Source organism: Triturus cristatus, chromosome 11 (genome assembly GCF_964204655.1).
Source record: "Triturus cristatus chromosome 11, aTriCri1.1, whole genome shotgun sequence".
Taxonomy (NCBI): Eukaryota; Metazoa; Chordata; class Amphibia; order Caudata; family Salamandridae; genus Triturus; species Triturus cristatus.
The window spans coordinates 856,590,935-856,616,864 of NC_140594.1; the positions used below are offsets into that span (position 1 = coordinate 856,590,935).

Sequence of the window (25,930 nt, forward strand, 5' to 3'; positions counted from 1 at the left end):
GCCTATGCCTGTGAATTGCTAAAGAAGAAAACTATTATTTTCATCTCCAACTGTTGATGCGCTCACTAAATGTGTTGCCATGGGTCCTGCTATGTAATCCACAAGCGCTCAGCCAAGCATTCCACTTGGCTGTGGGTGGACACATCCACTCCCTGCCAAGAGAGGTTCTGCTCAAGCCCCCTAGTCCACCCAGAGGGTGAGGCCTTGTGTGGTGACCTAAGGAAGTTGCTCACTTGCTACTTTCAGAGCTGTGCCACCAATGACGATTTCTCCAGTTCTAACAGACCAACATAGTTTTCAGGGGACCAGCCGTAAAGCAGCTCAGGACAAAGTAGTGTCACCTATGCAATCCTTAGGCCACCAACTGCTCTCCACAGTGCCCCTTGCGACCACTCAGAGAAGCACACCCTTTGTATTAAGCAGCACAGCTTCTCGCTTCTGAAGACCCTCCAACATACTAACACATTGGCCAGAACATTCTCTCTTACACAGGCCTTCAAATCGCCCTCAATCGTCTGACCAATAATACTCGCATCATAAGCACACTTTTGCCAGATTGCTCCAGGTGGTACCACCTACTCCCCCTTATACCAATGTGGATTTTCAAGGCTAAAGGAACCCTCCGGATTGAGATACCACATTGCCACCTATAGGGCCAGCAGGAGTCAGACACTCAGGCCAGTCTTTCACGTCTAGTTTAAACACGATTGGGAACTGCCACTGCACGCACACATTCAATGTACTCGCTAGATATGAAAGACTTACATGTAGATGCTTCTACAGGAGATCTTTCTTCAAATGTTTATTATAAATTGCTTTACGAGTACATTAACACTGTGGATGCTAGGGATTGCAATGTATGTACGCATGCTATGCTCTATCGGTCCTGACATTGTGTTGTACCCTCCCTTATCTCTGTGTTGCCATATTCTGTATTTTTCTCGACTATAATATTATTATTTTATTTGTCTCTGCTCTCTGAACAATTGTAAAGCACTCTGATATCCGTAAGGGTCATATTCGCGCCATATAAAAGATTCAAAATAAATAAACAAATACTGTATTGGGGAACTCTGAGCAAATCACATGAAGATTTGTCTATAAATTACTATCTCGGAGGAATGACATCTCCTGAAGCTATCTGTGCTTGTGTGACACAAATCTGAAGCTCTCTGGCTGACTACACAGCATTTGGCTAGAGAACATGCACAGAGCAGAGTGCGCAGAGAACAGGCAAAAACACAAGTTACTAATCAACAAATGAAACGCAAACTGGTTAAAGAAATGGTTAGCTTAAAGAATAGAAAGCATAGGGACAGAAACAAGCAAAGTTCAGAGAACTAAGATAACAGGTAGAGAAAAATTCACAGAATAATTAGAAATGGGGAGTGTCAGCTGTCAACATTCTGGGCAAAGGGGCACATACTTTGCAAGTTAACAGGCGTGGCGAAAGAAACTATGCAATCTAAAGAAAATTCTGAAGGGCGTAAAGGGTAGGCAAACGTCACTCAGTCTAGAACCACCTTACAAGGGACACATTTCTACAATTAACTGAAGCAGTCACCCAAACCCTGCCTGACACGCACAAATCACCACAAACTAACAAGAAGAAGAACCCTTTCACAAACCCATATACTGTCAATCACACACAGGCTCCATTATGCACAAAATGGTGAGTCATGTTCACTGAAGGAAGGACAGGCACTCTAGACCAGGCAGAGAGAGCAAACAGCCAAATGAAAACAGACAACAGAACCCCGGCAACCACGAGGGCAGGAGTTAGAGATGACACAGAAAAGGTGTAACTTTACTGACGTTTCTCCTACTGGTGTGTGGCGTTTTCCAGCGGCACAAAAGAGGATGTGATGCATTTTCACAGGATAAGAATGTGAAGGTACACATGGTTCTAGCATAAAGTTCCAAAGGAAAAAATAGAAATCACTTGGGAGTTATAAATACAAAGACATAGAAAAATTGACAAAGCCACAAAACCTGAAATCCATGGCAGACTGCTAGCAGTGAATATGAATGAGACATTCTGCTGGTTACTATTTGAAGTCTGCCAGAGAGTCTTCTAAAATAAGGGAGATTAGGGAGACTGGGTATCTGTGATAAGTGTCCAATCGCCAACAGGACGGGCAGCTGGAGGAAGGCGGATCTGTCTGACATGAGGGCAAAGAAGGGAGAGAAGCTTTCGCTCAGAGGAACCCGAGCAGCTCAGTGCAAGCGGAGTAGAAAGAGAGGTATAGGTGACCAAGCCCACAGGGACTATGTGTGCTGGGAGCAAGGAGTTCTAAGGCTCAATGGAGGGAGAGAGATGGGTGAGTGTGAGAGTGGCAGGAAGGAAGGGGTATTTAGGGTAGATATTGCAAAGAAAGCTCAGTATGAGGAGGGAAAAGGACATGTGCTACCACTCAATATGTCTGTGCTCCATCTAAACGGGAGAGTGTAAGGAAGGTACGGGTGTATAGTTTTATAAAGAGCTGAGTTTGTTCATGGTCGTGAGGAGATTCCAGCCTTAAGAGGGGCAGTGAAGGATAGAGTTGCAAAATGGTGAAGCATGAGCTCAGCTGAAGGAGAAATGATGACTTGGTGTGAGTAAATTAAAGATGAGGACAAGTACAAAGGGCGGTGGTTACGCTGCAGAGTAAGGTCTTTGCCTGAGTAGGTTGTGCCCAAATAGTTGAAGTTTTGATGGGTGTGTGAGGTCAGATGGAACGTCTGGTATGCTGGCACCTAGGTATTGTATTTTGCGATCTGGACAAATGCCTAAGTGGCAAAAAACATAAAAACCATTCAGTAATATAGTGAAAAATGTCACTACTGAAGAAGGGCTGGTACAAACAGAGCATGATGGTAGCCTGACTCACTGGGAAAGTGGGTAAGTGTTAACAGATCGCTTATAACAAACTTCAGAAAAGTTGGTTGAATTTTGTACTTGAACCTGCTGTCCAGACAGATGCTTCTGAGCTCAGACCGTCACTTAGTCTAGAAAGGTCTCACCAAGCCAACGACATGTGACACAGATCAGGGGCAGAATGGAGAGACTAGGCTTTAAGGCAAGAGGGGAATGTGAGAAAGAGGATGGATATGAGGAGTTTATGTGGAAAGTAAAGACACTGGGAGTGGGTGGTAGCAAAGGATAGCGAGACTGGGACCGTGGGGAAAGAGCCTTGTGCTGGGCATTGGTGGGGAATAGATAGCAGGGCATGAAACTGGAGCAGTAGAGAGAAAGGGGGCAGTGAGGCTCTTGACGGGGAGACAGGAGCGTGGAAATGGGTGAAGAGACATAGATGAGGGCCTGACGGCTCCACAAAGATTAGGAGCAGGAAAGGAAGCAGAATAGAGAAGCAGTAAGCACAGAAGAAGGGAGGCTGGGAAGATGCAGGGAAATTATCTAGAGAGAGGAAAAGATGAATCATGGGGGTTTCATGCAAGCAAGATCAGAGCTACTGACGAGAATCTGTAAGTGCTGGAGAGATTGGAATGGTTGTGGGGATGCATACTGAATAAAGTGAACGGATATTTTACTTAGGTTGAGACGTCAAATAGAATACAGACAAGAAAGAACGAAGGAGACCAAAGAAGGCCCTTGGAACCTTGATTGCAATACTGTTTAGAGGGTCTGACAGACTCCGGTGCCAACAAGACTACTATTTGAAAAAGTGGAGAAGTACCTTTGCAATTTGCAGAAGCTTCAGAAACGTATGTATAAACTAGATACATTTGAGGACCATCAGCATACCCTGCTTAGCACTTTATGGTAGAGATTCCAAATGCCTACAGTAAGAAATAATAAGAAAGCCTAGCTCTTACTGACAGGACAAGCAACACACAGGTAGATCTTCCTCCCTGTGCTTCCAAAAGCACTCAGGATCTTACTCCTCTAAAACATTAGAGCCATACAAGGGCACAAACATGTTCAGCACAACACTGAAAACCTGGCTCTTCTCTTACCACTTGAAGTAGCACACACTCGCTTTCAACATGCTCCAAACATCCCAAAAACATAACCCACTAGCTTGGACACCCCTTCACATAGACAGTAAGCCCCAGACCACTCACTGCTAAAAACTTACACTATTAGGGTACAAAACGTACCATATGTCCACAAAACCCCCTGCTGCGTAAGAAATGTAGATCGGAACAGCATACTACCAAAGGAAAGACATGTTCCCTGCCTTCATATAGCTAATCCACTGTGATGCAGCTCTGAAAACGTATCTAGGATGCAATTTCTTTCCTAGTAAGATATTTCAGTGGAATACGGCATCCAATACTGAGATAGGTGTAAACTGAAGATTGCACGTTAAGACTACTAAAGAGGGTACGCAGCCCCATTCTTCCAGACCTGATAAAACGGGAACCATGCACTTGGATAATAACAACACTTGATATGCAGCGGTTTGCGAGCCGGCTAGAAGGTGCTATGAATCACCCATCATGTAAAAGCTAGTAACAGAACAACATTTGCACCCCCTTCAGTCCTCTGACGAAGCATGCCAGAGTGACCAGAGCCATATGCAGAGGAGTATTTCCAGTATTTCTGTCGTTCTGGATACCAGGAGCTGTGATGTGAACTGGAGAAAATGCTTCTGAAATGTAAAAAAATAAGGATGCGTGTACCTTGTTTAGAATTTGAGCAGGGGCAACCCAGCCCCATGTTAGTGCTTTTATGTCCAGACAGCAAAACGCTGGATCTTAATCTCTGACCAAATATTAAAAATCGACATCTGTCTCCAATTCCTGAAAGCAATAAATGTTGTGGCTCTTCCCAAGACTTTTACCACACATTTCAGAGTATTATCTGTGTGTATAAAAGGATAAGTAGTATACGTAGCTGCACCTATACTCACACTCTCTGCAGACCACATGATTAAGTACTGCTACACAAGCTGCACTGTGCTTGGAGCACGTCTCTAAACCTCACCTACCTCAAACAACAACTCCAACACAGGACTAACTTAACTGGAAAACGTTTCAGCCATACACTCCGGACTGCCCCAGGTACCAGCGCCAAATGAAGGAGCTTAGAAGTCTCAAGAGAGATATAAAGAGCTATAATACGAGGCCACTTCCTGCTCAGGAAGGTTGCCCATGAGGGCAACCAGCGCTTCTTAGGGGCTGCTTTCCACTGTAGGCAACCCGGCGTGTACCAAATAAAGGAGACGAGACCAACTGCAACACTGCACACTCGCTACTCCTACTGAACGCACTCCCTCAAGCCTCTTATTGAGGGATAACTTGGACTCAAGAACTAGTCCGCATTCCTTCAATTGGGGCGGGTGCGGCGGGGGAAGTAGTCTGAACTTCTCACATGCACAGTGTCCCGGATAGGGGAGGGTCATCCGTGATCCATAACCTTACAGGACCAGCTGCCTCGGCCAATCGCGGTTCTCACTGAGAATGGTGAAGAACCTAAAACAAATACCGACATGCTCTCTGCTTCGCTTCAAGATAACAGCTTCGTAAACTCACACAACCATTAAAAGCTCCGGTTGTAAACTGCAGTCAGCACGCAAACCTCATGTGACATCGCGCGCACCCAGCAGTACCCCCGTCAGCGGGATAACAGGTGGAAATTGAACAAATAAATAAAAAGAAACACGCTAGCGCCTCTTACCTAAAAGCATATGGGCATACAGCTAACCGCTGCTGCTGGCTGCCCCTGAAGCAGGAGTCCTCAACAGGAAGGTGCCTGTAACGAGCCACCCAACACAAGAGTGTCTCTGTCTGTAAAGGCCCAGCTCAAATCAATTAATTAAGCACGGAATGCGCACACAGGCATCCTCGCTGAACAACTGCCTACGAGGGAGAAAGTTCAACCCTCAGCATTCAAGAAAGTGGTGAGCAGGGAAACGCCAAGAGGGTGGAGAGAGGCGGGGAACGCAGAAAAGAGGTGGAGAGCCCTATGCACACATCAAAAAGGCAAACAAAGCAAAGAGTCACGGGAAAATGGACAGGAGGAAAGAAATATCTCTTCGCGTTACAAACATGCAAAAGCACAGCCATGAGACGAAGTCAAAAAGGTAACAAGAGAAGTAAGGAGCATTCACATATAGCCATGCAGACAGTGCACAAAGTAAACAGGTAGGCAACCTGGACAAGCACAATGCACACAAACATACACTCATGCAACAACGCACACAAACATACACTCATGCAAGCAAAACATGTACAAATATTGTGCACACACACAACGCCCTTAAACAGAGGACACAAGCATGCATTCACAGGACATATTCACTGAAAGCAAAACAAGCATTAAAAATGCAATAGGTCTCACCTTTCATTAAGTTAAAGCCATTTGCTTTGCTGTACAATACCATTAGCAAAACAAATGGCTTTAACTTAATCAAAGGCGAGAGCTATTGCATTTTCAATGCTTGTGTTTTTTAGTGGACACTCGTGGTCCAAACTGTAATGGGTGGAATTGTCCCTGCCTCTGGAATTAGTGGTATCCGTGGTGCGTCTGCAGTGTTGCACAGAAAACAGCGATTTCCCAGGTCACTCCGTAATGAGAACATACATTTGGGGGGGTGGCGTAAGATAGGTTTGCCCTACTTTGGTACAGTGGTTGCCTATTTTGTGACCCTCCAACTTTACTTAAGATTCAATTTTCTGTGCTAATAATCTACTGGGTATCTGGGCGGTGATTATTTTTTTTTATACCTCTATGCCTAGATGTGTGAGCGAAGGTAATGTCCTGGGGCAGGGCTTAACAGTGGTAGCTGATGGATGGGATGGACAGTGGATGAATGAATATATGAAGGGATGACGGAGCGAGTAGATGGATGGATGGGCAGAGTGGATGGCTATGGACAGTGGATAAATGAATGGATGTTTTGACAGTGGATGGATGGAAGGATGAATACATGGATGACGGATGGATAAATTAAGGCATGAATAAATGGATGGACTGATGGACAGTGGATAAATGGATGGATGGATGAATAGAATGGAGGCGGGGTTATCGGTTGTTAGGAATTTGTTTTTGGGTAGGAATGTTTAGCTGGAGAAGGGGAATTGAGAAGTAATTGGGCCAGGCCATCTAAAAAGGGCTGGGTTGCTTTTGTGCCTGTCGCGGAATTATGCTTTTGGAAGGGGCCTGCCCCTAGCCACCCTACAGATGGTTGACTGTTATCCTTGCATAGCGCCATATGGGCTGTTGTTATTGCATGTTTTTCCAGGGGTGATTTTTGCGTTCAGAGCAGAACTCTGTAGAAGACTGCAGAGTCAACCCCACAAAGTCCTACGCAGCGATGGAGAAGATCCAAAATTTGAGGTTTTGGTGAAAGTCACTAGTGAACTGAGTTGGAGTAATTGTGGAGAAGTCCAGAGGTTTTAAAACCTCTGACCACCTACATGCATGGCGGGAGGTCATATATGTTGTACAATAGTGTGATACTGAAATACTGAGATGACACAAACTGTTTCTGTGGATATGTACGTGTATTCCTACTTGTATAGGTATAAAATGTTGTGTTTTTGATTTATGATACACTGATTACATACTTGTAGTAAGTTGCTGGTTCTTCTGGTAGGAAATAATTTATATTTATACTGCATGTGAAAATAATTAATTGAATTTACCATATTTTAAATTATTTTTGTATACAAATAACACAGCTAATTTTCTTTTTTTTTAGATTATCAGGCTAAGGAGCGCAGTACATAAATGGTTTGTCGGTGCACATTAATAAATGTTATCGGTTACTGGAGAAAACATTTCATGTTATTTACCCCTTTTAAAACAAGTAATTTGTGGTTAGAAGCTTCCTTGCCTTTTTAAGGCATACTTTTCTCACTGTTGTGGTTTGTGCGGCTTGGGAAACTGGTGCACCTTGTCGGTCTCGATGTAAATAAAAACAAGCTGTCTCCGCGTGCACATCTCCTGTCCGCGCAGGCACAGCGAACAGGAGACAGGGAGGGACAGGAGATGTGCACGCGTGCGAGCCGCATTGAATGAAGCCAGAGAGGAGACACCATGCGCTTGCACATCGACTGTCCGTGCGCGCACATGGTTTGTCTCCCTTCCGAACGAAACCGACAACAATAGTCTCGTCAAGGCGAAAGCAGCGCATGCGCTGCATTCGCCATTCAAGACCTAACAACGTAATAGGTGACTACACGCATAAATTGATAACCGCACAAAAGGTACATTGCATACAAATACTCAAACATGCGGAGTACCCTCATTCACATGCATGCACACCAAGGAAAGACAGATATACAAACACAGGAAAGACGGAACACACAGGAATAGAGAGTACATCCACCCACCTAAAGAGAGGGCAGGAAGATTACACACGTGCACATGCAGAGAACTGATAGAACACAGAAAGGGAGCTAGCCAGTCTAACTAGATGGTGCGTTCGGAAATCTGTAGAGGCCATGGGCCAGATGTACGATGCATTTTAGGGCCGTCTGTGACCAGTAAAATGCATTTTTTATGTACAAACCCTATTTTGAGATTCGGTAACCTATTAGCCATTAGGAAGGGGCGTGCCAAGGGGGTTCCTTCCTAACAGTGAGCTGCAACGGGATATACAATTGTTTTGCGACCGGAATGCAGGTGCAAAACAATTGCAGTTTACCACTTACTTCAAGTAGCTGGTAAGCCAGTTGCAAACAGGAAGGGGTCCCCAAAGGGGCCCCTTCCCCGTTGTGAATGGTCGCAAAAGGTTTCTTAAGAACAGGTAGTGGTCCCACGTGCCACTGTCAACCCTTAAAAAATGAAACAGAAACGTTTCATTTTTCTTTTTAAAACGCACCTCATTTTCCTTTATAGAAAACGGAGTGCATTTTTTAAAACAGTTGCTTTATTAAAATGCAAATACAGACATTGTGGTCTGCTGTCCCCAGCAGGCTACTATCCCTGTGTTATTGCCTATTCCCAATGGGTCGTAAATTGCAAACTGCTTCATGAATATTGATGAGGTAGGTCCCTTGCGACCCATTTGGGAATCGCTAATGTGTCTGAGACACATTAGTACATTTCATTTTGCGAGTCTCTACTTGCGAGTCGCTAAAAAAAATCGCAATTAGAGAATTACCAAGTGAAATGTTCATACATCTGGCCCCATGAGACGAAGGGACCAGATGTACATAGTTTTGGGTTTGTAATTACCTAGTAGCGAATATTTGCGATTATCTATTTGGTAATCGCAAACCGCTACACACAAATGTGGGTTTCAGACATTTAGCGATTCCCAGTGGGTCGCAAATAGGCCTACCTCATTAACATTCATGAGGTTGGTTTCGGTTTGCGACCCCCATTGGGAATCGCAAAAGTCACAGAGATGGTGGCCTGCTGGGGTCAGCAGACCACCAAGTATGTGATTGCTTTTAAATAAAGCAATTGATATTTTTTGAATGCATCCTGTTTTCCTTAAAGGAAAATGGGATGCGTTTCAAAATTAAAAATGAAAAGTTTTCTTTTAATTTTTTGTAGGTCGAGCCTGGGAATCGCATGTGCTGCTCTGCGAGGCATGCTGTATTCAGGTATGGACGTGAAGCTCCGCCCACTCTCTGACCATCTTTTCAATTGGCTCCTGTTACTGTCCATTCTAAATGGTTGCTTCTGATTCATTAAAAGGCTTGTTCGTCCCTCCTTAGGAATGCCTTGTATGCATTTGTAACCTCCCATGCAGACTGAACCTTTTACTAGTGTTGTTACATGGTCTGTTTTATCTACAGTCTGTGAGCACTATTTTCTTTAATGTCTTTAATCTAGCTGATTTTGCAGGCACAACATGCTCTCCCTAACCTGCTCTGTTTTCATTACAATGCGGTGCCTGATCATGGGCGCTGTACTTTATCTTTAAAAAATGCTCCCTGCACAGCGCAGCACTTCTGCACGTGCTATGCTGCTTATCAAATGCTTTTTATTTTTATAAGCACCCCATACCGCGCTTTTACTTTAATGGCAGCCGCACCTTTCTTTACACGAGCCGCGTCTTAAAGAAAGGGACGTGGCCTCCATAAAAAAAACTTTTGTTTGTCCACTTGACAAATGTTTTTTTTTGTTGTAAAAAGCGCCCCATACTGCGCTTTCACTTTAATGGAGGCCGTACACCTTTAGCGATTCGCACCGTTTGCGAATTCAAAATAGGTTGATATATGTGACCCTCTGGTGCTACAGGCCCTCGACCACAACCAATAGAGCTAATTGATCAGAAACTGCTGTTGACTTGTTTTCATGGGGGTTCGTAAAAGTCTAGGTATGTACCTAGACTTTTACGAACCCCCATGAAAACAAGTCATCCCGGCGACACACCCCCTGTTCCCCTTTATGTGCGGTAAAGTAAATGTAACTGAGCGCAACTATTATGGCCCCAAGGGTCAGTAGGTGTTCCAACATATTTCCCAATCTCTCCACAAGCAAGCTAATCGCATGTCAAAAGACATATAACCACAGAGCCTGTCTTCTTGCTCTCCCTTCACCCCTTTCTCTCCTGCCTTTTTCTTTCACCCTTTTTCTTGTTCTCAGCCAATTACGTCATGTGGGGTTAGCTAAGTACATGTGCTAAAGTATCTCAAGACGCTGTTTACAAACCGCGATTGGCTAACCTTGTAACAGAAATGCTAATGTCTTTGCTTATAAAAATTAAATAAAATACTTTGAAAAAAAAAAAGAAAAATAGAATAAAAAAAAAGAAAAAAAAGAAACTGCTGTTGACGTGAACTGGATGTATGCCACATTTTGTCCTTCATCCTACCTGAACCAAAGAATCCAGCAAACAAACAATATTTTGGCCTCAGTACTTCTCTTTGGCATAAATCACGAACAGCAATCTGCAAGACAATCTTTGGATTCTGAAGATTTATTTTTAAACTGCTGCTACAGTCTTTCATGTCTTTAGATGGAAAGTTTGTTGGTGTGAGGTAATTGGAAAGGTTAAAGCTCACTTTATCATTGCTGAACAGTTGTTACCCCAACTGAGACATTTATCATTGAATTAGTATTAGGTCAAGGAGGATTAATATTGTTTTCAGATTAGGAATTACTTGATGAATAAAACAATTTCTGCTGACTGACCTCTTTGATGAAAGCCTCAGTTGGTATTATTTTGAACTATTCACACTGTCCCTACGGGATAAGGCCCAGTTGACAATGTGATAATTTGTAAAGGTTGTACTTAAGCAATCTGAGAATGAACCTTATTGGGTTTTGTACACAAAGGCAGCTAATCAGTCATACGATTTTGAGGTCAAGATTTACTTCTATTCGCCGTAAATATTCTGCATTCTTGTTTTTTTCTTCTGTAATTCTTAAAGCTTAATACATTTGATTTGTTCTTAATTCCCTTGGTATGCTGTTAGACCGATATGTTACAGTATCAATGTTTTATGTTTCAATTATTTTCCTTTTTTATTTTTTAGTCAGCCTTGTGTGTTTAAACTAGATTTGCAGTATACAATAATTTAGTTAGTTAGTTTAGAAGTACGTTTATTTAGACCATTGGTCTCTAAACATCATGAAACATATTACAATAAATAGTTTAAAACACATACAAAACAATTTCGCTAATACTTTAAAAAGGCAATACCTTAAAAGGGCAATTCCTACCTCTCTCCCACAACTTACAGGTTTCTTATAAAAATACTAATAAAATTTCAATGAGAAACTCAGTCTTGAGATATAACTTAAAACTAGTATTACAGCCTAAGCACAATTTACTTTGAGCAAGCCCTACTTTATTTACATACCAATTTCTATCCAATCATATTTGGTTCCAACTTGGTTCTTTTTACCATATTTTAAAAAGATGGGTCATAAAAACTGTTTCCGCTGTGGCACAAATTTTCGACAGTCTAATAAAATATGTAAATTGTCACACTTGGTACCTAATCCACAGCGACATTTACCGTCCGAATGTACTATTTCTGCTTTTCTATTTACATGGGATACCCAGTGGTTAACTCCTATTCTCCATCTGAGTACCTCGGCTCTCAAGCCGGCGTTAGGTAGTGTATCCAAAATAGGGGTACCACATTTAATTCTCCCAGCTATTCATCATATAATGAACTGATACTTTTTCTTTCTCAGGTATATCATGTCTTTTTGCCTGGATACTTCTCTTCCTACTGTTCTAAGCTCCCCGTTTGAAGCTTTAACCAAGAGTGTCGCCTGGTCAAATTTTACTTTTAGGTTTTTACACATTGCGCACAATTTCATTCTGGTCTCATTGGCCCAATTTAAGTCACTGTGCAAGACCTCCTCTTTACACCATTGTGATACTTTTGTACTTTCCTCCGATCCTAATCTCTTCCAAAATCTTAGAAGGGCAACTTGTACCTGTACGTTCCATGATGTCAATCCTAGCGCCAATCTGATTGCCTGAATCATAGAGGAGCCTGGTAGTGACATCAATGGTTTTAGACATTTCCCTTCCTCAATGTCCCAACTATTCTTCCCATTCAAACACAAGACTTCGCCCCATACAGCACTTGTGGGGGTATCATTGCCTTATAGGCTTTCAATAGAGGTCTGTGTGACATATCCCCATAAATATGGTTACATTTCCTTAGCCCACATCCTGGTGTATGGGCTTTGGCATTCTGGGCTACCAGATGGATGTCCCATTGTAAATATTTTTTTAACCAAATACCAAGGTATCTATATTCGTTCACCATTTCTAATTTGATAGAACCCAGATACCAATTAAAATTCTGGATTTTTTTCCCAAAACATAGGATTTTAGTTTTATTCATATTTACAGTCTGGCGTTCAGCCAAGCAATATTCATTAAAGGTAGTTAACTTCCTTTGCAATCCAATCTCCGTTTGGTCGAAGATTACCAAATCATCTGAGTACAACAAGCAGGAAAGATGTTTCCCATTCATCTTAGGGCTGGCACTTCTATTCACTTCCAAGGTGGCTGGGAGATCAGCCAGATATATTGCAAACAATAAGGGGGCTAATACACATCCCTGCCTTACAATAATTCAAAGGCAACTGTACAATTCTTAGCCTGCTACGAATCACCATAACATTTTTATTAAAATTATGTGCAACGGTTAATTTAAATACAGTTTTCATTGCCAGAGTAGGTCTTCCATGTTGAGGCAACAGCATGTTTTCTTTGTGTTCCTTCTTTAAATGTTTGTGCCATGTTTGCAGGAAGTAAAATTAAAACAAATTAAAAAAAACCACTGCATCCGCTTGCCAAGGCAAAACTATTGGCTTTGCCCATGCATGTTTAATTATTCGACTGCATAAAAATGCCTGTGTTTGCATACTTTGTACAGCTGCTTAGAGAGCAGAATACATATGTAGTGACACAAAGAGGTACAATCACACTCTTTATGTGTCTCTAACTCCTGGTTCACTGAACTCTAGAGCATTAGTAGACGACCTTAGTCACAGACATGGTTATAAAAATAATGATGCCGGCTGCCTATAAAACACGTCAAAGGACCCATCTTATGACCTGCTCGTCACAGCAAATCTCTGAGAAGATTAGTTTTGGCTTCGCTCTAAAATGTGACAAAAGTCTGTCCTGTTCGAGAGAGAAGCGTGTTCTCCTAACAGAAAACAATGTACAGCAATAGATGTTCTAGTGATAACATTGCAAAATTATTAATGGTACAATGTTGTGTTTTAAAAGGTAAAAAAATGCCAACAAGAACAATTTGGTGGGATCCACACAATGAAGAGCCCTGCAATACAGAGCTTGCCGACACCAATGTTCACAGACATTCTGGAAGCTTCCTAAAATTAGAACCTCATGGAAGCCTTCACTAACAATACGATTAGAGCACGCCTGTAACACATCCTTCATTACATTCACACTAGCAAAAAATTAGAGTTCTTAACACTACATACCCGTGAGGCCCATGTCATGAAATAGGAGCTCACAACTATACATCCCAAGAGATCCACTCTCAAAGAAAATCTGAGTGCTCCTATTTCAACATCTCCAGGTGGCCCACACTTACAGGTAAACTGAAGGCTCCCAATACAGCATCCTTGTGGGACCCTTAATCACAGACAAATGGAGAGCTCCCCATTCTACATCCCATGGGACTCACAGTCACAGACAAACTGAGAGCTCCCAAAACTACTTCCTTGTGTGACCCACACTCACATTCAAACTGAGAACTCAAAATTCATCGTCCCCATGAGAACCACAATCACAGGCAAACATGGTTGCCATTAGTGCATTCCTGTGAAATCCACACTCAGAGCCAAACACAGCTCCCAATACTAGATCCCAAAGAGACCTACGCTCACAGGCAAACTGAGAGCTCCCAATACTGCAGCCCTGTAAGACTCACAGACAATCTGAGAGCCCCTATCCCCATGAGTCTCACAACTGACGAGTTCCCACTACCACATCCATGCAAGACCCACACTCACAGACAATCCTAGAACTTACAACATGACATCCCTACAAAACATACACTTACAGACAATATGTGACCCTTATACTGCAGTCCTGTGGGTCCCACACTTTTATTTTTAATTGGTGCTTATAGAGCATAACGTTCACCCGAAGGTCTCTTGACACTATCATCCTCTAGAGGGTAGAGCAGAAGCCAAAGTTACTCATGAATATGTAAAGCCTGCTTGAAATGCCAGGTCATCATCATCATCATATTTATTTAATCATAGGTTCTTAGTGGCTAAACTAGAACCAGGCAAAGGATCATCTATTAGAAGAGTACCCAATAGATCCAGATCAGTATCCACCTTGTTATCTCTCAAGGAGGCATTATCTTTCGTAATAGTATGACACAAGTTATGGAAATCATTGTCCTGTAGAGTACTCAGTGCTTGAAACCTATTGGCTACGGCAAGAGGCGGGCAGGATGGAAAGTCTGGGCCTAGAAAATTAGACATATTACAGGAGACATTATCTATACAATGAACATTATGTAGGTGCTGACAGAAGAATCCCTAAAGTAATAAAGACATATTTGAAGCCAGCGGGGAGGGAGGTACGGCCCTGGCTTAGACTTCCCTCGCCCAGTTAGAATCGCAGAAGTTGATGATAACAGAGTCCACTCTGAGGCTCCTCCCAGAGGTCCAACCCATCCGACTCTCCTAGTGAAAAGGATTTGGTGTACTCTCCCCACTGGATAATGACAATTCCTGTGAAGCCAGTGTGCCATTCTATTTTTTAAGGATTCAAGAATTTCTTTTTGACCTGCCCTCAAGGAGGGGACGTTAACTAGAACGGCCACATAGGGGTAGCCCGCTGGGAGCAAATTGATTGTTACATGATCCCCAACTAAATTCACAGCGTTGTCACCTGCTGAATCTAAATTTATGGTCTGCAACACATTATGGTGCTTAATGCTTTTAGACGAATGAGCCTTAATCACCAGAACAGGTTGAAGAATAGACAGTGAATTGACCTCGGAAACAGGTACACGTGTAGATCGCGCAATTCAAAGATGAAGCAAGAAATACATCAGAGTCCCAAATTCATAAAATGGGTGGAATTACTCTATGCAAAGCCACTGGCACAAGTGGTGGCCAATGGGCGAATCTCAGACACCTTCCCACTGGCAAAAGGGACAAGGCAGGGATGCCCACTGTCCCCACTCTTATTTGCAATAGTTTTAGAACCTCTGGCGGCATGGATACGACAAGATCAGGTAATCCGTGGGCTTAAATGGGAGCAGGGATGGGAGGACCGCATATCGCTATATGCAGACGACATGTTGCTGTACCTGGCCTCGCCGGCCCGCTCCTTAAACTGCCTGATGGATATCTGTGCAGCGTACGGGCGTGTGTCAGGATACACTATTAATTAGGCGAAATCACATATATACATACTATCGGGCGATCAACCTCGACTCCCGCGTGACTGTGACATAAGGATAGCGACCGAAGGGTTTAAATATTTAGGCATATATGTAACAAGCCAGGACACACGCTTCATAGCCGAAAATCTCACGAAGCCCTTGGAGCGGTTCCGTAGGGATGTACAGTGCTGGCGTGCGCTGCCACTCACCTTGCTAGGTAGAGCGGCCCTCTTTAAAATGATGGCGCTCCCTAGGTTTTTGTACGCCCTACAAAACACAACATTTCCGATCCACCCATCATACTTCAAAGAAGTCAACAGCGAAGTAAACAGGCTGCTGTGGGATGGTAGGGTGACACGTATTGCGATGCACAAACTGGTGAAGGGCTGGTATGATGGCGGAATAGCACTTCCGCACATTAAAGTATACTATTGGGCCTCCCAACTGGCGGTAATAAACCAATGGCTACACGCTGATCAGCTAGATCCGGCGTATCGAATGGACAGATATCTGCTGGGAACAGATGGTATCATGGGAGAGCTATACAACAGGAATAAAACTAGCAATCTTACAGGCCCTACAGCGCATACAATTAGGATCTGGCATGGGGCGCAGAGGGACATGGGATGTGAAGGAGTCTTGACGCAGGCGACACCACACTGGGACACAAAGAAACTAGGTAAGCTAAGAAACTCAAAGGGATTTAGACAATGGGATATCATAGGCATCTCGAAGGTGGGGGACCTATGGAAAAGGGGGGAGATCGTCCCTTTTATGCAACTGCAACAAAGTTATGGTTTGGCAGACACAGAGACATATAGATACCTGCAAATTAGGCATGCACTGACGGCACTAATCCAGCCAGGCGCAAAGCTGCCAGAATCATCACCCCTAGAAGACAGACTACGCACGGATCAGATGATGGAAAAAGCCATCTCACGTACCTACAAAAAAAATTATAAATAACCAACCAGATCCGACAGAAACCCTGAAAAATAGATTGGAGACGGACGTGGGTGAGTTAGATGAAACAGACTGGCAAGCAGCGTTAGCATCCCCAAGAGAGGTGGCGATCTCTGTGAGATTTAAATTGGTACAGCTGAAGGTGCTACATCGCACATACTACACTAGGATACTCCTACATAAACTACAGAGAGCAGACACACCGTTCTGCCTCAGACAATGCGGAGAACTGGGCACCTTCTGGCACACATTATGGGAATGCGTAGAAATCAATAAGTACTGGAAAGCAATAATGCGCACAATAGCGCAGGTCACTGATATAACGATGGTGCCGGAACCTAAGCGATGCATATTAAACATATGGGAGGATACAGACCTGAATCTTGCAGCGCAAGCATGGGTAACGATTGGTATGGCGCTAGCGAAAAGAAATATCGCGCAGCGGTGGGGAGACAGGCAAGCCCCGACACTACGAAAATGGTGTAATGGTATGGACGAATTAATGGTGACGGAAAAATCAGTATATGTACACAGGAGATGCCCAAAGAAGTGGTCTAGAATTTGGGGGAAGTGGAACGAATATCGGGGAAATATTTGCGAGCCCCCACAGGGAATGACGCTGTTAGATAATCCCGATTAGACAATCTGTGCACAGAGGGGACTAAGAGTCAGTAGTTTGACGTGGATAAAGCGTCGGTCACGCACTGCTCAGATAATTGTGCACATGTTGCTGATGCATTTAAAAAGGTCTTGAACTTTGACGATGGGATATATGTAATGATGGAATTATATGGTATTGCAGAATTGTTCAAAATTGAAAATGTTAATAAAAAGATTTAAAAAAAAAAAAGAAATACATCAGAGTCAATACACAGATCACAATGCATAATTCTTCCTTAATTTCAGCACTTGTGCAATAAAATTCAGAACTGAGAAACATATCAGAGCGGACTCAAGTTGCCACAGGAAAAGCAAACCCTCCTGATGAGTATTAAAAGATCATCTTCTACAGATAGGGAGGAGGAACCGTAGTTTAAAAGAGGTATACAAGGTGCAAAATAGCATAAAGTGCTTGGTTGACTGGTGTGACCTTCCATCACATGGACAACAAGGTAGTGATGCAAACCATGTGCCTGGAACACTGAAGGCCACTAGGTAATGTATCATATTCCCTCTTAGCGGTGTAAGGAAGAATCTGAGCTCCGGCGCCATTATCCATGTCAAATATCAATGGCTCCAGCCATTATCACGCATTATAGATCTCCGCTCCACAGCCGAGACATTAACACTATAGACACAACAGTCGCTGCATGGCACAGAATGGGGAAATTAGCTGGCAAATATCCGCTATATGCACAGGCATTACCATTGTTATATCATCCCGAGCTGTCTGTCACGCAAGAACAAGTGGGTCAGAAACAGCTGCAACAAGCAGGCATAGACAAGATGGGGGACCTCTATTGTAATGGTTTTTTTAGAACGTTAACTGAGCTCACATATTTTAGTAACCAAACGACTTTATTTCGATTCACATACTATAGGCTTCAGAATGCGGTCAAGACACTGTACCCTTCTTACCCGGAGGAGCCATTACAGATGTCAACCCTGCAGTGGGTGCTCACTACACCCAATAATAAACACATGGTATCTAATCTGTAAACCAAACTACAGGAGGATATAGACAACAAGACGGCCAAATCAATGGGGAAATGGAATGAGGTTCTTGATGTCCCTCTCACGGAGGAAGAATGGTCCACGGCTTGCGCTCTAACTAGTTTACTTACGCCTAATGGTAATTTGAAAATGATACATTATAGATATCTCCACCAAACATACTACACACCAGCCAGGCTGTATGCATATGGCCTACGCTCAGAGGTGACTTGCAAGCGCTGTAGAGCTGATGGGGCTGATTTTCTGCATTTGGCGAGGGGCTATGCAGAGGTGCATGAGTACTGGCTCCAGGTTACTGCAGCATTTGGGAAAATGGTGGGCGGAGACATCAATTGCACTGCTCGCACATGTTTGTTGGGTCTTGTTCAAAATATGCAGGCTCGTAGGCGTAAGTTCTGTGCGGTTGCCTTATTAGTGGCAAAACATAGAGTATCCTTGTGTTGGGATAGTAAGGCGTCTCCAACGCTTCGACAGTGGCTTCGTGACCTGACGTACTGTAGGGACACGCTCCACACTTACATGGAGGAGTTGCCTGCAGGTGCCAAACCAAAAGAGTATTGGACATACCTGACTGACTATTTGAACCTTGGATTGATCGGTACTCATGTTTTGTCTGGTGTATATGTGACTTGCTGATTACTTGCCGGACCTGCTGACACTGTAAGATACTTACTGCTGTGCTACAGTCTGAGAGTTTATTTTCTTTGGTTTTGTATATTGTATACTTTTTTTCTTTAAAATGCTAATAAAAACAAGTTAAAAGAAAAAAAATATATATATCAATGGCTACATGCCTTGATTGGTTGAATTGGAACGTATGACTGGACCGTTGGGCAGGTCAAGTGCATTCTTAATCCTAGCATCCTTTTTATATGTGAAGAACGTTTTGTTGACCTGGTCCTTAAAGTGTGAATTAACATTACCTGGATTTTCAAAAAGGCTACTCAATCCTGAATCTCTGAGCATGTTTTTTAATATATTTAAGTCATGGAATTGCTATAATGTTGCTTTGCGCAAGACAGTCCTCCACTATTCTGAGGGTAAAACCCAATTTGGAAGTGGACCACCGACCAAGACCACCACATATGGGCAACAATTGGGTGGTAAATTCAAAATCTGTTGAGCTTTTGCGAGATTGGGCTGAGTGGGAGGTTTATACAGTCCTTACATTGTATTCGATCTCTTATAAAAACAGATCATAAAAGCATCACTTCATCAAGTAGCTCATAAGACAATGTTAAAAAGATCTACATAAAATCCACACTTTAAAACATTTCAAAGATCAATTCAAAAGGGAGTCATTTCATAGTTGAACTCTACCAGTGCAGATATTTTTTTAAAACATGAATCGGGCAACCATACTTAACAAACAGTTCCGGTGACTGGGGATCCCACCCTTTAAGTGCAAACAGAATTTTAATTTTTTCAGCAATTTTATTGAGAGAGTCCCAGTTCTCCTGCCTTCTCATGCATGCCCACAGGCTACAGAGAAGCTCACAAAGGGGTTATAAAGTGCGTCTTAGGAAATACAATGCCACCCTGCATTGGGTAAAATTATGGCGCCTTAGAATCGGGAAGATAAAAGTTTTCCTTTCAGTGTGATTAAACTTGCAAACAAACACTATGTGTAGGTCCGATTGGGAAGAATGGTTGTCACAGTGGCAGAGGGGCAAATCTGAGTGTTTGAACTTCCTCACTGGGAGGGATAACATCAGAGGGATGTAATTCAGGCGGAAACGTAATAAGATGAATCTGTGATGAGCTATATTAATGCATGAGAGATATGAGAAACCATCACACACTCTTTCGGGAATGGGATCATAAACAGCTACCGCCCTTTTTTTCAGATTTTTTTCCCTCCTAAGAAAGTCAGCCCTTTGAAGGTATAGCTCATTAATTTTCCTCTTCGAAACCTTCATCCACAGTGCGGGGACACTAAATAAAATACCCTGCCCTATTGCGATCAATTCGGCCTCTACGTAGCTGAGTCAACTAATCCTGCTGCTGTGGTCCAGTTTCATATAGCTAGCAATTATATGTTGTGTTAAATCAACCGTGGACCTACGCCAGATCGAAATCCAAAGCAGGATTGGGGCCAATCTAATGGAATCAAGCAAGTGAAGTAACCCCAATTCCAAATGAAAAGTATAGTTTGATTGTGATTGGGGTAAAGATACCCGATTTTTAAAAACGCTGTCTTCGATTCTCTGGAGAGGGTCAGCGTTAACCATTCCCCATACTTCCGCCCCGTACGTCACCATTGCCTTTGTTTTGGCACGATAGATGTTTTTGATTGTGTCCAAAGGACTGGCTTCCAATTTTCTTGCAAAGCCCTTAATAGCCTGCAGGCTCCTTTCCATAGTGGAGGCTCTCCCCACAACCAGGTTTTTTCCAAGAGTCGTTCTTGTCAAATAGGACCCCCAGATATGAAAAGGAGTCTACCACTTCGAATTTCTTTGAGGCCCGCTGGAATTGGGGGTGTTTTTCTCCTCTTCTGGCTCCTACTATGACAATAAATGTTTTAGCCTCATTTACTCTAAGATCTAATGAAGCCATAAATGAGGCAATAGATGTTATATAGATGTGGAGAAGTGTGGCTCAATGATTAGTGCGGCAGACCCTGATGCAGAGGTCTAGCCCGGGACCCGGGTTCAATTCCCCGCCTCGGCGGGTCTTGGGCTCAAAAATTCCACGGACCTGATAATTCTCGCCTCGGTGCCATTCCAATCATGGAGTCCCACTCTGCAACTCTGGGCAATAGCTTGCTTAATCTCCACAACGGCCCCCACAACGTTAAGGATGCCTGGCCTCCACCTTGGGGGTGCCCAGGAGTGGACGCCTCACAGGGAAAGCCAGGATGGGTTCCACAGCGGTATTCGTATAAGCGCCTTGAGACCCTTGCGGGTGAGTAGTGCACTATACAAGTATCAATTTACATTTACATTATAAGAGACTGTAAGGCCACCCCTGTCCTGGCAATCAGCACCACATCATCTGCATACGCCAATATCGGTAGTGGCTTGTTGTCAAACATAGGGACGTCCAGGGGGCTCGAGTCAAGGCGGCCTCCACCTCGTTAGTGTAGATGGAGAAAAGAAACGGGGCTAGGACACAGCCCTGCCTTACTCCCCTCTCAATTTTAAATGAGCGGGTACATTCCCCATTTGTGCCATACCGAACAGACGAAGAAGCACTGGCGTATAGCTGGTGGATGAAGCAAATTATCAGTGAGTTGACCCCCATCTCTTCCAGCATAAGCCACAGCTTTTGGTGGGAAACAGAATCGAAAGCCGCTGAGAGGTCCATAAACGCCATATAGATTTCCCCCCCTTTCACTTTTGTGAACTTGTCAATGCATAGTGATAAATTCAAACATTGGTCCACCGGCCCCTTTCCCCTCTGGAACCCATATTGCGCTTGAATCAGTATGTTATTTTCTTGGGCCCAGTTCTCCAATTTGGCTAATAGAAGCCAGCCCATAAGCTTCGCCATGGTATCCAGAAGGGAAATGGGGCGGTAGTTCTTAGGGGAGCCCCTATCCCCCTTTTTGTATATGGGGACAATTACACTCTGGTTCCAAGATGGTGGAGGACCCTCAACTGTTATTCTATTGAACACATTTGTTAATAAGGGGACCCACAAATCATAGTTCTGCTGTAAAAGATCAATTGGGATCCCATCAGGGCCCTGGGCTATCCCTGGTGGGCAAGACTCCAACCCTTTTCTAACTTCTGTTAGAGAAAATTTCAGAGAGCCCAATGTCCTTTCGGCAGGATCAGCCATAGCTAGGGGTGGAGTATTTTTGACGCCTAAGATCCTTTCAAAATAGGTCACCCAATCCTCCTCGTCCATGTGAGATGCCAATGAAGGAACCTTAGAGTCCTTAAAATAAGGGGCATTTATGACTCTCCAAAAGTCCCTGCTGCTGCCCGAGGACGCAGCTTGCTCCAGGTTACTCCAGGCCTTTTCCCTTTTCCCTTATCTCCTTCTTTTTTTTTTCCTGGCCTGTTTGTAGTTACTACGCAACAAATTGAGCTCTACAGGATCTCTACAGTGGACTTTGAGAGCCTTCTTGAGCGCTGCCCTAGCTGTCGAACATTCATGGTCAAACCATCCTCTTTTTTGGTTCAAATTCAGCGATTTAGTGCAAGTAAGTGCCATTTTTATTTCGTGAGGAGTGCTATAAAGTGGGTGACTAAGTGTGGAGACATTGTACCCTCAACCACAGTGTGATGTATTCCCTTACTTGAGCTATTATTTTGTTGCCCTGATTCAGCTTCTCTACATGTGCCCATTTTAACTGATATCCATTTTTCCTAGATAGCAATAAGTTATCTGCTACCAGTCAATGTTCTTTTGCCTGACAAGGAAGATCTAAGGAGCTAAGAGGATGGCATGATCGCTGAACGGTGTAAATACATTCTCTAAGTGGGCACTTTACTACTTAATATGGAAGAAGCTAAAATAAAATCAATTGTTGATGCCTGAGAACTCCGCCTGAAAGTTGTCCCTTTCTGGTCATGTTTAGTGTTGTTAATTATACCCAAGTTACTTTGGTACAGGAGGTTATTCAGGCTGTCCCCGTACTCGTTGTGCGAAAAGTGAGTGAGGGGGTTATCCTGGGGGTCCATTAAACCACACACTTTAGAGTCGGAATATTTGCATAGGTGAGTGTTAAAATCCCCCACCCAGATGATATGTGGTATACCTATTTTCTTAGTTCGAGTAGTTTTTCCTAGCTCCCTAATTAGGTCTTTATTCATATTTCTTTATTATAAAAATTTACTAAGATCCACGGTCCCTCGTTTTTTAGTTCAAGGAAAGGGATCTGGAAGTGGGGACTTGGGGGGCCATCCTGTTTAATTTGGGCTGGAATAGTATTGCAGATCACAGTTAATAGTCCCCCCCTTTGCTCTGACTGTAGAAGAAGGCACTGCAGGAGTATGAAAAGTGCGAAAACCAGGGAAGAATACCGGCTCCTTTGCCCAGGTTTCCTGGAAACAGATAATCTCCATGGAGTGCCACAAATTGAACCACTGTTCATTATCCACTTTAGAGGCAATTCCTGCCACATTCCAGGATGCTAAAGTAATGTTATTATTGTTCTTACTACACTGGGTGGTGGCGATCAAAGGTATTGCCTGTGTTCCATTTGGTAGACCAGCTGCCATGGCTGGTTCACCCAGGAGCAATGATGGTCAATCACAGGATACAAGGTCAGAAAGAGGAGCAAATCTGTTATATAACCTTACCCCCTGGGGAACAATGGGGCTATCCACATAACTAATGGGGGGATGACCTAGCCTTTGCCCTCTCCTATTCCCTGCTCCTGGATTTACAGCCCGTTTGTAAAAGTGGCGCAATGGTAAAAGTGTAATTTGAGTGCTCCCAAACGGAGGCCTGTACAGGTTTCATCGCACAAGATGAGCCACCTGAGCGCTGTTGAAGTTTATCACCACACAATTCCCCCCAGTTGTCTTTGGAGAACTACCCACCCACCCCACTCTCCTGGCCATGATGATTTTGTTTGCCAGGTAGTGGTTACTCATTTCCGAGTTCTTTAGGTTAAATGAAAGCCAGTGGAGGCATTTGTCCATCAGTTGTGACGGTGGTTCCAACTGATTTTCCTGGAGGAGTGGTACATTTGCCAGAACCAGTACCAGGTGTGAAGCCTCCGGTGGAAGATGAAGTACTGTTGGGGTGCGAGCCTCTATATGGTCTTCGTCAAGGGGGAAGCGAGTGCCACATATACTAAGAGCCTGGTGAGATGTTCTTGAGATCTCCTCTGTTGGGCGTATATCCCCCGTACCGCGCTTGATGGTTTTGAGCTTCCCTTTGCGGATTTTCATGACAGCTTGCTGTAGGGGACGACCCATTTGCCAGTGTACGCATAGTAGGTGTGTTGGTCTGTGGTGGTGCAGATGAGATAGATCCAGCCGCGCTAGGGAGGGTTGGAGATGCAACTGCGGGTATGTGACAAGAAAGCGCTCTGGAGGATTCGGCCAGAGAGTGGAGAGACATGTTAGATGTTGTTAAACTGGGCAGCCGCTGTTCGAACTTCGTTATAATTGGGTCCAAGAGTATCATCAACTTTGTACTTATTTCTGCCCATAAATCCTCATTGATGGTATTGCAAAGTCAGAGTATTTGCCATTTGAGCCATTTCAGGTGTTCTGTGATTCAATATGGGGGCTTTAGGTTGTGTGACCCTTGACTTTGTGACACGAGTGGGTTTAGCGGGTTTAGCCTGTTTAGTGATATTGGATGTACCCACCCTATGCCGCTTAGCGGGGGGGTCATTTTGAAGGTCCGTTGGTGCTGTAGCAGTTTGAGGGAGGGATTCTGCATCCTCTTCAGGTATAACAAGTGCTGAACCGGACATGGAGAGCGGGTCCTGTTGCCCAGCTGGAAGATCACCGGAATTTATCAAACGGGAGTACAGACATATAAAGAATCTTCCAACGTTGCCCCTCGATGGAAAAAGAAGCGGCTCCATTGACAGGCGCCTTTGAGTTAACTTAATTTCATGGATGAGAACGCTGGCAGCTCTGGATAAGAATGCATCCAGCGTGGCTACAGAACCTCCACCCGCCTTCTCCCCAGGGACCTATACGCTTTCCCATATTATAGGAACACACAGCAAGGAGAAATAGAAAACCAAACAGTAACTTTATGGATAATGTAAGGTGTTGGGGGGCCCAGCCTAGCCTCCTCCGGGCGTGGACGGGCCCGCCCATGGCACGAGCTTCACCCGGGCACGGCCCGAGCGTGTGCCCGTCACGGTCCGCTTTCCCCTTTTAAAGTGCGTCCTCGCGCTATGTGGCACGGTAGTTGTAGTCCCTGGGTGTCAAGTGGGGAACCAGGAAGAAGAAGCAGCTACACCGCGCCACGGTCCGCGTTGTCCTTTTAAAGCACGTCCTCGTGCTATGCGGCACGGTAGTTGTAGTCCCTGGGTGTCCAGCGAGAAACCAGGAAGAAGAAGCAGCTACACTTAAAGCGCGTCCTCGTGCTATGCGGCACGGTAGTTGTAGTCCCTGGGTGTCCAGCGGGGAACCAGGAAGAAGAAGCAGCTACACTGAGCCGCGTTCCGCATTCTCCTTATAAAGCGCGTCCTCGCGCTATGCGGCACCATAGTAGTAGTCCCTGGGTGTCCAGCGGGGAACCAGGAAGAAGAAGCAGCTAAACTGCGCCGCGGTCCGTGTTTTCCTTTTAAAGTGCATCCTCGCGCTACGTGGCACGTAGTTATAGTCCCTGGGTGTCCAGCGGGGAACCAGGAAGAAAAAGCAGCTACACCGCGCCGGGGTCCGCGTTCTCCTTTTAAAGCGTGTCCACGCGCTACGTGGCACGGTAGTTGTAGTCCCTGGGTGTCCAGCGTGGAACCAGGAAGAAGAAGCAGCTACACTGAGCCGCGGTCCGCATTCTCCTTTGAAAGCGCATCCTCACACTATGCGGCACGGTAGTTGTAGTCTCTGGGTGTCCAGCGGGGAACCAGGAGGAAGGAAGAAGAAGAAGCGGTGGAAGGTTAAAAGTACTA

General features: G+C 44.2%; 1 protein-coding gene across 4 annotated transcripts in view; it reads right to left on the reverse strand.

The window, feature by feature from the left end:
• The window catches only part of DGKD (diacylglycerol kinase delta), a 755,036-nt gene that overhangs the window by 627,214 nt on the left and 101,892 nt on the right, over positions 1 to 25,930 (reverse strand). The window contains exon 1 of one of the 4 annotated variants that reach the window (XM_085634677.1): positions 5,624 to 5,803. The exons of the other annotated variants lie outside the window; for them this stretch is intronic. The gene's annotated coding sequence lies outside the window, so the exon portion shown is untranslated. Of the gene's footprint in view, positions 1 to 5,623; positions 5,804 to 25,930 lie in introns of those variants that run through there. 4 annotated transcript variants of the gene reach the window in all.